This window comes from Panthera tigris, chromosome C2 (genome assembly GCF_018350195.1).
Source record: "Panthera tigris isolate Pti1 chromosome C2, P.tigris_Pti1_mat1.1, whole genome shotgun sequence".
In the NCBI taxonomy this organism is placed as follows: Eukaryota; Metazoa; Chordata; class Mammalia; order Carnivora; family Felidae; genus Panthera; species Panthera tigris.
In genome coordinates, this window is record NC_056668.1 from 139,010,385 (window position 1) to 139,027,484 (window position 17,100).

The 17,100-nt window shown below is 41.3% G+C and overlaps 1 protein-coding gene and 1 pseudogene across 3 annotated transcripts in view; one reads left to right on the top strand and one right to left on the bottom strand.

Annotated features, from left to right (window-relative positions):
• Positions 1-17,100, top strand: part of UBE2E1 (ubiquitin conjugating enzyme E2 E1) — an 81,234-nt gene that overhangs the window by 9,401 nt on the left and 54,733 nt on the right. The window lies entirely within an intron of this gene.
• On the bottom strand, positions 8,070-9,473 carry LOC102957763 (annotated as a pseudogene).

A 17,100-nucleotide genomic window follows, 5' to 3' on the forward strand; every position in this document is an offset into this window, starting at 1 on the left:
AGAGAGAGAGAGAGAGAGAGAGAGGGAGACACAGAACCTGAAGCAGGCTCCAGGCTCTGGGCTATCAGTACAGGGCGGGGCCCATCGAGGGGCTCGAACTCTGGAAAGGTGAGATCATGACCTGAGCCAAAGTCTGATGCTTAACTGGCTGAGCCACTTAGGGGCCCCCAGATACAGTTGATTTTGAAGTTTTACAGCTAAACCTTACCTTTTAAAAGATAATTTTAAAGCTAAAGTGAAGAGCATGTAAAAAATATAATGCAGTTGTTGGAAGAGGTTAACATTTTTTTAACCTTTTTTCTCATTTACTAAAACGGCCGACCATCTGACTTGCCTAACTCCTAGTATTGTAAAGTTGAAATGAGATTAGAGTTTTCTGTATGTATTGTTAGAGTTGCCCATTTAGCTCCTTTTAATAGCTCATATTTTTCTCTTTACTAACATTGCCTTTTATTGCTTGCATTTTAAGTACAGTTTTAAGCCATTATACAACAACATAAGAGTGAATGTTTTTGAAAAGTTGAGATGTAGAAGTTGTATAGTAAAACGTGAAAAATTCTCCTCATGATCTGTTCTGATGCTACCCCTTTGCACAGAGATGCTCCGTACTCCAAGCTAGCTTGCACTTTGTGTGTATCCTTCTGGATAGTTTCAGAGAATTTACTGAATATTGTGGTATTTCTCTGGTTTTACAAAATCTGGATTTGGTGGTAATAATGAGATGTCAATTTAGAAATCCCAGGCTGCTAACCTTGGAATGAAGAGATCTTTTCCTTGCAATAGTCAAGGCCTCTACATCTTGTCCAAGTTCAGCATGCTTTAGATGGTTGTTTGGGTGTAAGAAATGGTTTCAGCAGAAGTCATCCTTTACAAAATCCTGTATCTCACCTGAAAAAACTCTTTTTACGTATCTTTCATTCATCTGGTGTTACTAAATGCATTAAAGCTAAATGTGACCAGCATCTGAACAAGTTTTCATTTGGAGAGTTACCAGTTAAGTGTGCTTGCCTTTAAGTGCATAAAGGCAGTATTGAAAAATAGTGAGAACCAGGAGACTGGAGTGTCAAGACAATCAAAATAGCCTCTGAACCAGGGTCAGGTTCCTGGAAATTAAGATCATTAGCTGGGGCCTTGAGAAGGTAGGAAGGAAGGAAGTCTATCCAGAAGTGAATTGCTTACTAAGGGAGTAGGAACTTTTGTGGCTGTTGTGTTTACCAAAAGACCCTGTGTCTGGATTGTAAAACTATACTGCTGTTGTTCCTCAGAAAGCTAACCAGAATTATCATATGACCCAGCAGTTACACTCCTAGGTATATACCTGATTGAAACAGGATTGAAAACAGGGAGTCACGCAGATTCTTGTCAGGCAGTGTTTATAGCTGTTCATAATAGCCCCAGAGGGGAAACAACCCAAGTATCCATCAATAGATGAATACATAAACAGAATGGGGCATTTACAATGGAATATTATTCAGCCATAAAAGAGAATGAAGTTCTGCTATGTGCTACAGCATGAATGAACCTTGAAAATGTTACACTAAATAAAATAAGCCAGACACAAAAGGACAAATACTGTGATTGCAGTTACATAAAATACCTAGAATAGATAACTTCATAGAGACAGAAGATGAGAGGTTTCCAGGGCTGGTGTGGGGGAAGGGGAAAATGAGGAATTATTTCTTAATTGGCATAGAATTTCTTTTTGGGGTGATGAAAATTTTGGAAATAGTGGTGATGATTGTACCACATTGTGACTATAATTAAGGGCCTCGAGTCTTACCCTTAAAAATGGTTAAAATGGCATAGTTTTTTAAAATGTTTATTTTTGAGAGGGAGAGAGAGAGAGCAAGCAGAAGAGCGGCAGAGAGAGGGAGATAGAGGGTCTGAAGCAGGTTCTGGGCTGATGGCAGAGAGCCCAGTGTGGACTCAAACTCACAAACTGTGAGATCATTACCTGGGCTGACGTTGGATGCTTAACCAACAGAGCCAGCCAGGCACCCCTAAGATGGCAAATTTTACACATTTTACCACAAAAGAGTTAGGAAAACCCCTGTACCAGTGTTAAAATGTATCTTGAGTGTTACAAATGCTTATAGCTTACAAGGCACATTTCAGTTTTTAGGGATTCTTGTGAAAGATACTAGTATTAAATACTTGTCACTTCCCTTGAGTCCCTGTTACACATGAAAGCTGCCTTCAAGGAGTTCATTGTCTAGTAAGGGTGGTAAGAAATGCACGTACAGATTTTGGATAGTACTTGGAAACATGAATATTATTTGGGAAGTAGTAAATGCACAGTATGTGTTACGAAGGTTCAGAGCAGCGAGAGATTGCTTTGACCTGGGTGTGAGAAGTGGTGTCTGCAGCGCTTCGAGATCTGGGAAAGCTTCGTGGAGGAAATGAGAAGTGGGGTAGAAGAGTAAGAGGCATCTGTAGCAGAGCAAAGGCCAAGAGGGCGCCGTTGGGCACTAGTGAAACCTACGACTAGAGAGGAAAGAGTGGGAGAATAAGCAGTAAGAGATAAGGTTTATGTTCCTCAGTGTCAGGCTGAGGCTTTGAATATCATTATACAGTTACTGGAGAATCTTTGGAACTCTTGAGCCGGAAGTATAATCCAGCTAGAGCTGAGTGTCTGGAAAGACGCAAAGCAAGGATTGAGTGGAGTTGGGTGGGGACCGAAAGCCTTGGGAGAGCTGCAGTAGTCCAGGAGGGAGACCAGGTTAGCAGGGAGGCAGGCAGCAGCATCGAAGTGGACAGGAAAGAGATTCAAAGCAGTAGGATCTGGAGAACTCCGTCACTGATTTTAGAGATGCGGGACTTGAAAGGAGTCAGAGCTTCTCTGGGTATTGGGGGAAATTGTGGTGCCATTAACAGAAATCAGTAAGGCTGAAGATGAACTAGTTTGAGAAAGCAGAGGGATTAGATAGATCCTCCTTCCAAGGTTTAAATATTTGTCTCGTTGACCGAATACAATGCTCAGTGTATTGCTGCCACTTAGTAGGCTCAGTAAATATTTGCAATTTGATCATATATTTAAGTTTATTATTAATTGGTCATTGAACTCTCACATCTACCTGGTCTAAGATTAGATTAGATTAGACAAATGGATTATAAACTTCTTAAAAGGCAGGAAGCATGATTTTTCTCTTTGATTCTGATCTTATGTGTTTTTTCCCCCAACTTTTTTAGTTTACAGAATTTCAAAGCTTATAGGAAAGCTGAAAGAATAATACAGGAACACCCATCTCAGCCATCAGCTGTTAAAATTTCACCACATTTGCTTTGTCTCTCTTTTAAAAATGTCTAAATATTTATTTTGCAGAACCTTTTGGGAGTGTGCTGCAGGCATCATGACACATCCATGTGTTTAGGGTACATGCCTTGAACCTGAGGTGGGCTGGCAGGGATGCTGAGGCTGGAACTGGCTTTGGGGGAGTACACGTTAGATTTGAAAGTTTGGATGATGGTTGAAGTATGCCTGATGGCCAAGGGGAAGAGAATTGAGAATTGTGCCCTGTGGGATGTCTACAAAGGAAGGATGAGGGGAAATAACAAGGACCTGGAGAACAAAGAAGCAATGTAGGTAGTGAGCTGCAAGCTCTAGGGGAGGTCAAGGAAATTTTTTCATTAGCCTTTAAAGTGTAGAGTTAAGAGTGTGCTCTCTAGGCTGAGAAGAAGAAGAAGAAAAAAAATGAAAATGGCAAGGAGGGAGATACTGTAATGTTTTTAAGACATGATTGTAGAGAAGGTGATAGACTATAGAACTGAGATCATAAGTGGAAAGCATATATTTAGAAAGGTCGGAAGCCTGGAACTTTATGATAGAGTGACAGTTTCTAGAGGATTGGAAGCATTTTTCCGTCCTTGAATAACACTCCAGCTACTTGCATAGAACAGAAAGAAGCAACGTCTGTCCCCAGTGTTCTTTGGTTCTTTCTGGATAGACTTTAAGTTCCTTGAGAGCAGGAATTCTGTCTTTGTCATCCCTACCTTGTCCAAGAAAGAGTAGATAAACAGTACATATTTGTTAAATTAAAACACCGACACAAAAACCTAATTTGAGTCTGAAGGCTTAATGGAATATCTTCATTACCCTCTTCAGAAAATAATGGAAAGAGCTGTGGAAATTGCTGTCACATTTTACAGCTGTCTGTTGCTGGCAGTCTTTCTGAGTTGGCACCCGAGCAGTTTTGGCAATTTTCACCTTCTCGGAATCACGGAGGAGCTCTGGACCACAGTGTTCTACAAAAGACAGGATCAGTGCTGTGGGCTAGATTGAGAAGACGTATAAAGAAAATACCAGTACCTTCGATTACCATGTTTTGACTTGATAAGATTAGTGTTTGCCAACAAGTAAGCGTGGGTTTAGGGGTGCTAAGTAAATTGGACTTCCTAGTGATGTTCCCCCAAATCCTAAAGCTATTCCAGATAGTTACGTTAGAGATGCTGGCACCCGCCTGAGACATCTGACACATTCCCCATCATCAGTGGAGTGAAACAGGGTTTCATAATAAGCCCATTCTTATTCAGCCTCTCTTAATGCAGCCATGCTGTAAAGTGAAACAAAAGACCCAGTAACTAGTGTCAGAATATGGCTCTAATCCTCTGGGAAACTTCCTATTCTATGGGCTGAGAAGCTCATCAAAGCTCTTTGCTTGAAAATTGTAATCCAGGAATTGCTGTATGCTCGTGGGTTTTTTTCTTGTAACATACATGCGAGTGATTATGGATTACTTTGTAGAGTCTGTGCTGCGCTGCACTGCATAGATGATAAACCTGGGGAAGGCAAGGTGGTGGCTCAGCCCAGTCAGCAAAGGCTTAGGAAGCCAACAGTTTTCGTATGCAGAACGTAATTGAAAGTTGTCACTGGGTTTTGTTACTTGGGGTAGCATACTATTCACTAATATGTCAATTAACAAAGTAGTCAGAAACAATTCTGTCTGCTTTCTTCTTTTTTTTCCTGCTGCTTTCTAAAGAACCTGAATAGGACAGAGGGAAATGCCAGGCCACAATAAAGGGACTGTATTATGAAGTTCTTAAATAGCACTCAATATTGCATTTGCTACAGGTGTCACATCTGACTTATCTCTAGTACTGACTTGTGTCAGCATTAAACTTTATTTTTTATTTTTTTTTATTAAAAGTTTTTAACATGTTTTAGAGAGAGAGAGAGAGAGAGAGAGCACGCAGGCAAGCAAGGGTGACGCAGAGAGAGAAGGAGACACAGAATCCGAAGCAGGCTCTAGTCTCTGAGCCGTCAGCCCAGAGCCCGATGTGGAGCTCGAACTCCAGAACAATGAGATCATGACCTGAGCCGAAGTCAGGTGCTCAACTGACTGGGCCACCCAGGTGCCCTTTTTATTTTTTAAGTTTATTTATTTTTGAGAGAGAAAGCATGAATGGGGGAGGGGCAGAGAGAGAAAATCCCAAGCAGGCTCCTTACTGTCAGCATGGAGCCCAATGCAAGGCTCGAATCCACGAACCAAAGAGATCATGACCTGAGTCGAAGCTGGACCAAATGAGCCACCCAGGCGCCCCTAAGTTTTAAATACTAATAATTGATGGAGGCTCAGTAGGGTTTACCAGTATTGAAATGATGATCATTATGTGTAATACCAGGAGGACACTGGGTATTTGTATCTATTTTAATTGATGGAAAATTGATGTGGGATAGATCTTAATAAGTTCTGTAAGAAAAGACATAGAAGCACATTTTCAGATAGGAACAGAGCAGTTTAGAATGATTTTACTTAGAAGTTTTAGATAGGATACAGGTCAAAAGGTCAGGATTGGGGTGCCAGGGTGGCTTAGTTGGTAGAGTGTCTGACTCTGGATTTTGGCTCGGGTCGTGATCCCAGGGTTGTGGGATCGAACCCTACATTGAGTTCCTCACTGAGTGTGGAGCCTGCTTAAGTTTCTTTATCTCTCCCTCTGTCCCTCTCCCCTGCTTACGCTCTCTCTCCCTCAAATAAAAAAAATAGTCAAGATTATAATCAGGAAGCAGTGTTGTACAAGAGTGACAACAGCCTGAGTAAATCAAGTCATATTCATTTAAAATATTAGAGTCCTCTGTGCTATGTAGGTGACTAAAACAGACCTGGCCTCTGATTTGTGGAATTTGAGTTTTATTTTATTTTATTTACTTATTTTTATTTTTATTTATTTTTCTTATATACTTAAAAAAAATTTTTTTTTAATTTACATCCAAGTTAGCATATACCGCAACCATGATTTCTGGAGTAGATTCCTTAATGCCCCTTACCCATTTAGCCCACCCCACCCCCCCACAACCCCTCCAGTAACCCTCTGTTTGTTCTCCGTATTTATGAGTTTCTTAGGTTTTGTCCCCCTCCCTGTTTTTATATTATTTTTGCTTCCCGTCCCTTGTGTTCATCTGTCCTGTGTCTTCAAGTCCTCATATGAGTGAAGTCATATGATATTTGTCTTTCTCTGACTAATTTCACTTAGCATAATGCCCTCTAGTTTCATCCACATAGTTGCAAATGGCAACATTTCATTCTTTTTGATTGCTGAGTAATATTCCATTGTGTGTGTGGGATATGTGTGTGTGTGGAAGATGTGAAGACCACATCTTCTTTATCCATTCATCCATCGATGGACATTTGGGCTCTTTCCATACTTTGGCTATTGTTGATAGTGCTGCTATAAACATTGGGGTGCATGTGCCCCTTCAAAACAGCACACCTGTATCCCTTGGATAAATACCTAGTAGTGCAGTTGCTGAGTCGTAGGGTAGTTCTATTTTTAATTTTTTGAGGAACCTCCATACTGTTTTTCCAGAGTGGCTGCACCAGTTTGCGTTCTCACCAGCAGTGCGAAAGAGATCCTCTTTCTCTGCATCCTCGCCAACATCTGAGGATGTTGCCTGAGTTGTTAATGTTAGCCATTCTGACAGGTGTGAGGTGGTATCTCATTGTGGTTTTGATTTGTATTTCCTGGATGATGAGTGATATTGAATAATTTTTCATGTGTCGGTTGGCCATCTGGATGTCTTCTTTGGAAAAGTGTCTGTTCGTGTCTTTTGCCCATTTCTTCACTGTATTTGTTTTTTGGGTATTGAGTTCGATAACTTCTTTATAGATTTCGGATACTAACCCTTTATCTGATATGTCGTTTGCAAATATCTTCTCCCATTCTGTCGGTTGCCTTTTAGTTTTGCTGACTGTTTCCTTCACTGTGCAGAAGCTTCTTATTTTGATGAGGTCCCAATAGTTCATGTTTGCTTTTGTTTCCCTTGCCTCAGGAGACGTGTTGAGTAAGAAGTTGTTGCGGCCAAGATCAAAGAGGTTTTTGCCTGCTTTCTCCTCGAGGATTTTGATGGCTTCCTGTCTTACATTTAGGTCCTTCATCCATTTTGAATTTATTTTTGTGTATGGTGTAAGAAAGTGGTCCAGGTTCATTCTTCTGCATGTCGCTGTCCAGTTTTCCCAGCACTACTTGCTGAAGAGACTGTATTCCATTGGATATTCTTTCCTGCTTTGTCAAAGATTAGTTGGGGAGACATTTGTGGGTCTATTTCTGGGTTCTCTATTCTGTTCCATTGATCTGAGTGTTTTTGTGCCAGTACCATATTGTCTTGATGATTACAGCTTGAAGTCCAGTATTACTGTTTTTATTTAGTGTTTTTTTTTTTTGAGGGGGGGAGGGTGGAGAGAATGAGTGGGGGAGGGGCAGAGGGAGAGGGAGACCCAGAATGTGAAGCAGGCTCCAGGCTCTGAGCTGTCAGCACAGAGCCTGATGTGCAGCTCAAACCCATGAACTGTGAGATCGTAACCTGAGCCGAAGTCGGAGGCTCAACTGACTGAGACACCCAGGCACCCCTACTTACTTATTTTTAAAATCACTTTCTGTAATATGTCAATACGTATGTAAATACGTGAGACTCGAAAGCAAGAAAGCACTCAGTCCCCGAGTTGGTAGTTTAGGGGAAATTCATGACAACGAACCTTTCCAGTCTCCCAGGGAAAGAAGGGGTTGAGAGGACACAATATCACTAGGCCTCTGGTGAACTCAGTGCTGGGGCCACGCATGGCCTAGTTCTCCACCAAGTTTGGAAAGTACTAATTGTCCTGGTCCTGCTCCTACTCCTACACGTGGCCTCCAGCTTCCAGAATGGCCTCTTCCTTTAGTTCTGTGACATTTTCACTCGGGAGAAGACCGCTTACCCTGTTGTGGTGTCAGAGTTCTGGAGGACTTGTCATCTAATAGGATGATGAAGGGAGATCTCGTTAGTACTTTGCCATTCGCTTTCCATCTGTGGTACTTAGAACCTCAAGATCGGGGCACCTGGGTGGCTCAGTTGGTTGAGTATCCATCTCTTGATTTTGGCTTAGGTCATGATCTCGCAGTTCATGAGATATAATCCTTTTTTGGGCTTCCTACTGACCTGTGAAGCCTCCTTGGCATTCTTTCTCCCGCTCTCTGCCCCTCCCTGACTTGTGCTCGCGCATGCGCATGCATGTGTGAGTGCGCACGTGCTCTCTCTCTCTCTCTCTCTAAGTAAATAAACATTAGAAAGAAAAAAAAAACTAATGGTCGAGGAGTCTCAGGGTCTCTCAAGCGCTCGTCTGAGCCCTGGCTGGCCATGGGGATTTCTGAGGGCTGTCCTGCTTCCTCCTTGGAGAACACCTCCTCTCCCTCTGACTCTCAGATGACATCTGGTTCTCAAGGGAAAACTGGGTACCCAGAGGGATGTCCAATTCAGAAGATGAAATTGCCTGTAAGGGCAGAACAGGCTCTGGGGGAAGATTTGGTGGGGGCTTCAGTCTCAAATACTTCACTCAGCTGTTTCACCATTGGGCTTGGGGTCTCTCTGCTGCTGGTCTTCAAGGTGTCTGCCAGGCTGAGGATAGGAGGGCAGGGATCTGATCAGAACCTTCCAACTGCTCCCCTGTTGGTAGGTTTGGCTGTGGAGAGCTCTCCGCCTGGATGGGAGTGTGTAGGATGCTGACACTAGGTAAATGGGAATCTGCCTCCAGGGCCAGAAGCTTGTGCAGTGGAGGTCGTGCTGGAGTGACTGGGGTGCTCTTTGCAGAGCCCCGCCTGGGGCAAGGAGGGGATGCTGGGCCCCTCCTCCTCTTTTGGGTGCCCAGCAGCTGGAGCCTCATCTGAAACAGCCCATGCTGTTTCAAAGTTCCCTGAAACTTGAATTTTAGTAGGCAGTACAGACAGTAACCGGTAGAAGGATAGATAACTACAAGTTGAGTCAGCTTGTAAGAGAAATTAACAGTGCATTGATGGAGAATAATTGGGGTAGGGAGGTTATTTGGAGAAGGTTTTAAAAACACATTTAGGCAAAGACCTAAAAAATGAGAAGGAAGGAGTCGTCCTTGTGAAAAGTACAGGAAGAACATCCCGGACTGAAACACAAACACGGAGGCCCTGAGGTGGGGAGAACCATGTGATGCAGGATCATGTAGACCAAGATAGAGAGTTTGGATTTTCATTCTAAGAAGAGTGGGAAGCCATTCAAGGTTGTGAAGCAAGAAAGTGACATTATTTCAGTAGTGATTTTCCTACCCTACTTGCTGTGTGGAAGATCACTGGGGAGGAAGGCACAAGTGGAAGAAAGGAGACCAGAAAGGAGGGTATTGGTGTATTCTAGGCAACTGGTGATGGCAGTTAGTATTAAGATGGTGGCAGTGAAGATGGGATTAGATCACCTGGACCTGTTGATGGATGGATTGCATGTGGGAGATGAGAGAAAGGACCAAGAATGGCTCCAAGTTTCTGTGGTCTTAGATGATGGCCTCATTTTACTGAGAGGAACAAAACTGGAATAGGATCTCTATGTGTTTTGGGATGAGGACAGCATAGAAAATGAGTCTTTGGGGCGCCTGGGTGGCTCGGTCAGTTAAATGTCTGACTCTTGATCTCCACTCAGGTCATGATCTCACAGTTTGTGGGTTCGAGCCCCACGTTGGGCTCTGTTCTGACAACACAGAGCCTGCTTGGGATTCTGTCTCTCCCTCTCTGCCCCTTCCCCACCCAACTTCTCTCCGTCTCTTTCTCTCAAAATAAGTAAATAAACTTAAAAAAAAAAAAGAAATGTGTTCTAACATTTCTGGGGGGGGGGAGAAAAAAATGAGTCCTTCTTTGTGGGTATGTTAGGTTTCAGGTAGATACTAATGAGGCATCCAAATGAAGGTGTCAAATAGAAGTTAGATATAAGAGGGGCGCCTGGATGGCTCAGTCGGTTGAGCGACTGACTTCGGTTCAGGTCATGATCCGTGGTCTGTGAGTTCGAGCCCCACATCGGGCTCTGTGCTGGCAGCTCAGAGCCTGGAACCTGCTTAGGATTCTGTGTCTCCCTCTCTCTCTGCCCCTCCCCTGCTCATGCTCTGTCTCTGCCTCTGTCTCTCTCTCTCTCTCTCTCTCTCTCTGTCAAAAATAAATAAACATTAAAAAAATTTTAAAAAGTTAGATATAAGTAATTGGAACTTAGAGGAATGTTTTGAACTCAAGATAGACACATGAGCTTGAGCTACATGTACATTTGGGAGACGTTCAATATATAGAAGCTCTTACCTGGCGAATGCCTCAAGCTCACCTAGAGAAGAAAGGTGTAGTGGGAAGAGGGCCCGGGATGCAGACTTAAACCTGTAGCATTTAGAGGTTGTATGGCCTGAAGGAGAAGCGAGCAAAGGGGACTGAGAGCAGGAAAATCGAGCGCGTAGTGAGTGGAAAGCGTTTTGAGGTAGAGTGGTCATCAGCTCTGAAATAACACTGTGAGGTCAGGAAAGATGAGCAAGTAACCTGGATTTTACAATTTCAAATTTTTGGTGACCTTTACAAGACAGATCTAATGTAAGAGATGTGACACGAAAGAGGGGATGATTTTCAAGAAGGAAAAGATGTTTGTGTTTTTCTTTCCAGTTAGAAGATTTCATGGTGTTTATTCAGGGGAGGTACATTTGTATTATCAGATTTTTATACTTTAGGGCAGAACTTTTTTTAACATCATGTAATTGTTTTCCTTGGGAGAGTGTTTCTCATTTTTGGTGTATTCTCAAAGGATTTTTGAGATTTGGGGCGGGGAAGGTTCCTCTCCCCAGCCCACTAGAAAAAAGTTAACTTCCTATTTTAGTAGATTCAAGTTCTTTGTGATCTTTATGGCTTCCATTGTAGTATGGATATCATATGTAAGTAGTGCTGGGTCCGTATATCACATGTTGATGAATACCTTTAGCAGGGCTTACTTTGAAAATACTAGGGAGTGGATTAATTGGGGAATCAGTAAATTGCTGCTGCCATCCTTAAATTTTTTTTACACGCTTTGATTTGTGTCGACCTTTTGTATACTTGTGGATACATGAGAATGAGTGGGTACATGTGTATAGTTTTAACACAGTATAAATTGTTCATCATACTCAATTTTTTCATCCTTTTAAGATTGGCTGTTTTGTTCAAGCTTTACATTGAAGTTACCTGGAATTCTTAAAGCATCATCGTATAAGCATCCTCATTCCAATCATTTACCAACCACATTTTATTTATTATTTTGTTTTATATTATCCAGGTAGTCTTGGTCCTGTGTAACATGATAATTAAAGTTGTCCCTTTTTCTGAGAGTGGTCTTCTAAGACACATACTTGTAAAGTACACATAGGAAGCCAGGGAACAGTAGGACAACTAGAGTCATTGTTAAATGTGGGTAGTAATAGTTTCATATAAGAAAATGTCATGATGGAAATGTTTATCTTCGGACTTCTCATTAGAACAGTATGTGTACAAAGTAGCTTGTGTGTAAAAATTCAGATGCCAGATTCCCATTCAAATGTGGGTGTGAGGGGTTTGGGGGAAGTGATAACGGTAGACATTCTAAGTGGTCTAGTTGTGGTGTCCTTTTACTCATGTCATCACGAAAATTACCAGTCAAGTACTTTACTACACTTTTAGTCTTAAAAACATAGTATATCTCATTGACGTTAGCTTTGTTTAAAAGTGGGTTCTTAGCATTATGATTGATACTTTTCACATTTTCTAACCATTAGAGGTTCTCTTCTAGTGTGCTTGTACAGTAAATGAGTATTTGGAGGAGAAATTATTTGTGGTGTGTCTTATTCAGATAACTTTGACAAATTTCTAAATTAAAATCGATGACCTAGAGAAATGGTTTTTATTTGTATAACATGAAGCTTCAGGCTCAAATCCTGCTACTGGAGGTCGCTGGGCAAGATGAAGGCAGCCTGATTGTGCTGCTTGGTGAGGTCAGTGACTCGGATTGTCTTATAGAGGGATACAGAGTTCTGGGAGCATTGAGGGTAGACTTCAGAAGTTTTCGGGATTGGAAGACATTCTTACAGTTCAGATTGTTAGTTGGGATCACACAAACGTTAGTAGGCACTGCCAGAGGGAATCAGATGATAACTTGTGGAGCCACAAGTGTTTGGCTATATAGGAAGTTTGTTCCGCCAAAAACGTAAGTTTCTCCTTCCTCCTCTATGGGAATACGTCTCAGCTTTTGAAGGTAACTTATTGGAATTGGCTTTATAAAATTTTATTTCTTAGTAGACTTTGCTGGAGCATATTTATCCTAAAGAAAGAGATGTTGAATTGGTATACATCAAAGACTGTAAAAGAAAACATTTGTTTTATAACAAGCACCCAGGAGGATATTCTTCTAAACATGAAAGATAACTTTCCTCTAACCTAAGTAAATATTTCAAACCAAATGTATGTTAAGTGATTATAGTAATGTGTGAGCAGAGACTAGCAGTAAAGATAGCAATATCATACATTACTTAATAGTATGTGATACTTCTTTGGCTTTGGTCCTTTTTCTGAGCGATTGTTTCTATGAGAGTCGTCAGGATGCATAGATTCATTTTTCAGCTAGACTGGTAGCCTTCCCAGAAAATGTTTCTTCTCTGTAGTTTAGTATCCTGAGATGTTTTCACATCTGAAGTGTTTATTACATAGTAAACACTGTCAAGTGATATGGACCAGTCCTAAAATAAACCATATGCTGAGGACACAATTCTTGTTAGAACTGAAATTGGAAATTGGTTTCTGTTTTCTCTGGCAATACTGCTAGATTCTGTGTAGATGCAGGGGGTTGTACTACTTTTACTGCAGCAATTTGACATTTACGTATATTGGGAGGAAATTCTATATTGTAGTACCTGCAAGTTAAAACACTGTGACTGTGGGGGGGTGGGGGAAGCTATTAAGATCTTGGGGTCCAAATTAATGTTTGTGATGGAAATTTTATAGCTAAATGGATTGGCTGCTCCCTTCTCTGTACTCTTCTCTTGTGTCCTAATTATTATGTGGTGTGTATTGATAAACAAATTTTTATCCATTCTCCATTCTGTTGCTAGATTACTGCTATGTTCTTCTTTTTCCAGAGCCGTTCTTGAAACCTTTCTACATGGGTGTTTGTTACACTCCAACTCTCACTGCTTTCCAAAGATTTAGACTCCCCAGCCTTTTCAGTAAGCCCCTCCAAAACAGTTGTCTTCAGTTCTGAAGCTTCTCTGATCTCTGGCAAGCCTCTATCTACTGTAGTGTGTGGTTTGCGTGTGTGGATAACATATACACATTGTCTTTGACCTGGAGATTCATAAAAAGAAATGCTATCTTGAGGCGCTTGGGTGGCTTAGTCGGTTGGATGTCCGACTTCAGCTCAGGTCGTGATCTCACGGTCCGTGAGTTTGAGACCCCCGTCGGGCTCTGTGCTGACAGCTCAGAGCCTGGAGCCTGTTTCAGATTCTGTGATTCTGTGTCTCCCTCTCTCTCTGCCCCCCCCCCCCACATGCTCTGTCTCTGTCTCTCTCAAAAGTAAATAAACATTAAAAATTAAAAAACAAAAAAGATGCTATCTTGTTTAAGGGGGTAAGTCAAATCTCAGGATACCTAATGACATTACTGCAGGCTTAATTTGCATTTTCCTTTCTGGATAAACTTTGTCAGTTAACTCTTGCATTTTTGGCTTTCTTACACCCAGGTGTGCCCCCTTCCCTTACTGCCCCTTCTAGAAAAAAAGGATTAACAACTTGGGTGAAGTTTTCTCAGAAATTTCTTCTGGACATACTCACTTGAGTAAAAAAAAAAACAGAGAGTTTATAGACACTTGACTTTTTGAGGGAGAGATACAATTGGGTACATCCAGACTGTATCTATGAATTGTTACTGGCCTAACTTTGAAGGTATGATTCATTCCGTAACAGGTATTTATATGGAGTCTAGTAGGGCACTAGTTATGTTCCTCGAATGAGTTTTTAAAATATGTAACCTACTGAACACACATTATTTGCATCATGAGAATTGTCTGTACTTATTAATAACAACAGATTTTTGTTTGTTCCAGCTAAGTCTTCGTACTAGTTTTGCAAGTGTATTGAGGCCTGGCAGGGTTATCTGTGACTCAGCCGGGGTGGGCGGGGCAGTCTCCTACCTGCTCCATCCGTGTTCTCTGCCTGTTTAACTGTGAGCCAGGCTGAGTAGTACGCATCATTGAGCGGACTGCCAATACTTAGGTCTCTGCCTGACCTGGCCTGTTCCATCGTAGAGCCCTTTGACTTAAGATATAGCTGTAACCAGCTGCTTCTCACCGTTTTCAGTTCATTCTAACATTTACTGAGCATTTCCGGTTGTGCCAGGTCCTGGAGATAGAGCAGTAAAAAAGACAATGTCCCTTTCCTAATGGGCCTTACATTCATATGGAGGGAGGGACGATTTAAAAACGTACAAAAGTAATTTCAGTACTAAGGAATTAAAACAAGGTAATGGCATAGTGAGCGACTAAGCTGATTGGGTCACTGTTTTAGGGAGGTGGCCATGAATGATGACCAGGACGTAGGCATGAGAAAAACATTTTAGGCAGAAAGACAGAAAATAGGTGCTGCGTGGGGGAAGGCCAGCGTGGCTGGATGTTGTGCATAAGGATGAGAGTGGTAGGAGATGAGGTAGGCAAGAGTCAGATGATACTAATTTCAGTAGAAAGCCATTGGAGAGTTTTAAGTAAAGGAATGATATACCACCACACTTAGCCTGTGCTTGAATATTTCACATAAAACTTCCAACTTATAAAAAGCTTTTGGAGATATTCTTTGTAAATATCTTTTTTTTTTTTTTAACGTTTATTTATTTTTGAGACAGAGAGAGACAGAGCATGAACGGGGGAGGGTCAGAGAGAGGGAGACACAGAATCTGAAACAGGCTCCGAGCTCTGAGCTGTCAGCACAGAGCCCGACGCGGGGCTCGAACTCAAGGACTGCGAGATCATCCCCTGAGCTGAAGTCGGCCGCTTAACCGACTGAGCCACCCAGGCGCCCCGTAAATATCTTTTTTTAATGGACAGGTTTACTGACATTTTCTTACATAGAGTTTCTTTTACGTCTGGATATAATTGATATGTCTTCATACCCGTTATGTCTAGATATCTGTATCTATTATATCTAGAAATTGTATAAAAATTAGAGACCTGCTACCCCCAATTTGTGTCTAAACCTGTGAAGGGAAGTAGAACAGTACTTAGCGCGTCTTGACGTAATGGATGGGTGAAAGTATGAATGCTCTGTAATGCACACGTAGCGTTCAGAGCCTTCCTCATTGTCCGTTTGACGTGCAGATAGCCTCAGTAGGCCAGTGTGGAAGCATCAAGAGTTTGGCCTTGTATCTCTTTAAAAGCAGGAACAGCAAATGAGAGCTTGAGGAAGCAATGAAGAACCCTCAGTAGTCTGGGAGGCAGCTTGCCAGATTTCTTCTAGTCCCCACATGGTTATCTGTGATACTGAAAAACTTTATGCATTGGGAAGTCCCAAATCTTTGTGATATGACCATATAGAGAGAATGCTTTCCAGTTTCTTTGATTTGGTAAATGCTTTTATGGAATAATAATTTTGTCGTAATTTTTAGTTACAGTAGCCGAGATATTTGGAGTAAAGAGGACATGTAGGCCAGACACAGGTTAAGGCTATAAAACAGATTGATAGTGATATAAACGTTTTTAGATGTGTATTTGAAATTTCAGTTAGAAAAAACCAAAACAAAAAACAAATTCTGCTACTGCAACTCTTTTGATTAGTTTTTATGCTATAAAATGACTTATAAAATGAAATGTAATTCCAGGGTATCTTAATAAACAATTACAGGGGGTTTGGGGTTACATTGATAAGAAATTCAATCATTTCATGATGAAGGTAATTTTTCTTACTGAAAGACCCGTTTTTTTGTGATTATTTTTTCCCCTGAGCTAATAATAAACAGCTAAGAGAGAGGCCCCTAGGAAAATTGTTTTTCACTTATCCATTATAGAAAAAAATTACACATGTCATTCTCAGAATTCTTGAGGGGACGAAATTTCAGTGCAAACATGATTTAGGAGTTTACTTATAGGGAAACAGCACCAATAATACAAAATAATTAAAATGCAAAAAAACTTTAATTTGAATTAGACTTTGAAATGAATTTTGGTAATTATATTGTAAAATGATATGAATATGTTCAGTACTCTGGGTATTCACTTTATGCAAAATACTGAATAATGGAAGGCCTGATTTGTGATATTTTGGACAACTCTTTAGACTTACAGTACAAATCTTAGCTTCTTTTTGCTTCATATTCTGTGTTGTAGAGATTCTAAAAATAGAATAAAACTTTAATAAAAATGATAGCAGCTAACCTTATGTGAATATGATTGTTCTCATTTTACAGATAAGGAAAAGAGAAGCTTAAAATGGTTAATTAAGTAGCTTGCCTAAGGGCACTCTGCTCTTGAGTGGTGAAGCTGGTACTTAGATCCTGGCCTTCAGAGCCTTTATGCCTAACCATGATACTCTACTGCCTCTTACAGTACCTCTGTGAATTGTAGGCCTTACATCGAGTTGTTTATTGCTTGTTAAATTTTATTCAGCAGAAATGTATGTAAATTTTAAAAAGTAAGGGGCACCTAGGTGGCTCAGTCGGTTGAACAGGCAACTTTTGATTTTGGCTCAGGTCCGTAATCCCAGGATTGTGGGATTGAGCCCTGTGTCAGGCTCCTCACTGAGCATGCAGCCTGTTTAAGATATTCATTCATTCTTTCTCCCCCTCTCCCATCCTCTCCCCCTCTCTCCCTCCCTCTCTCTCTCCCTC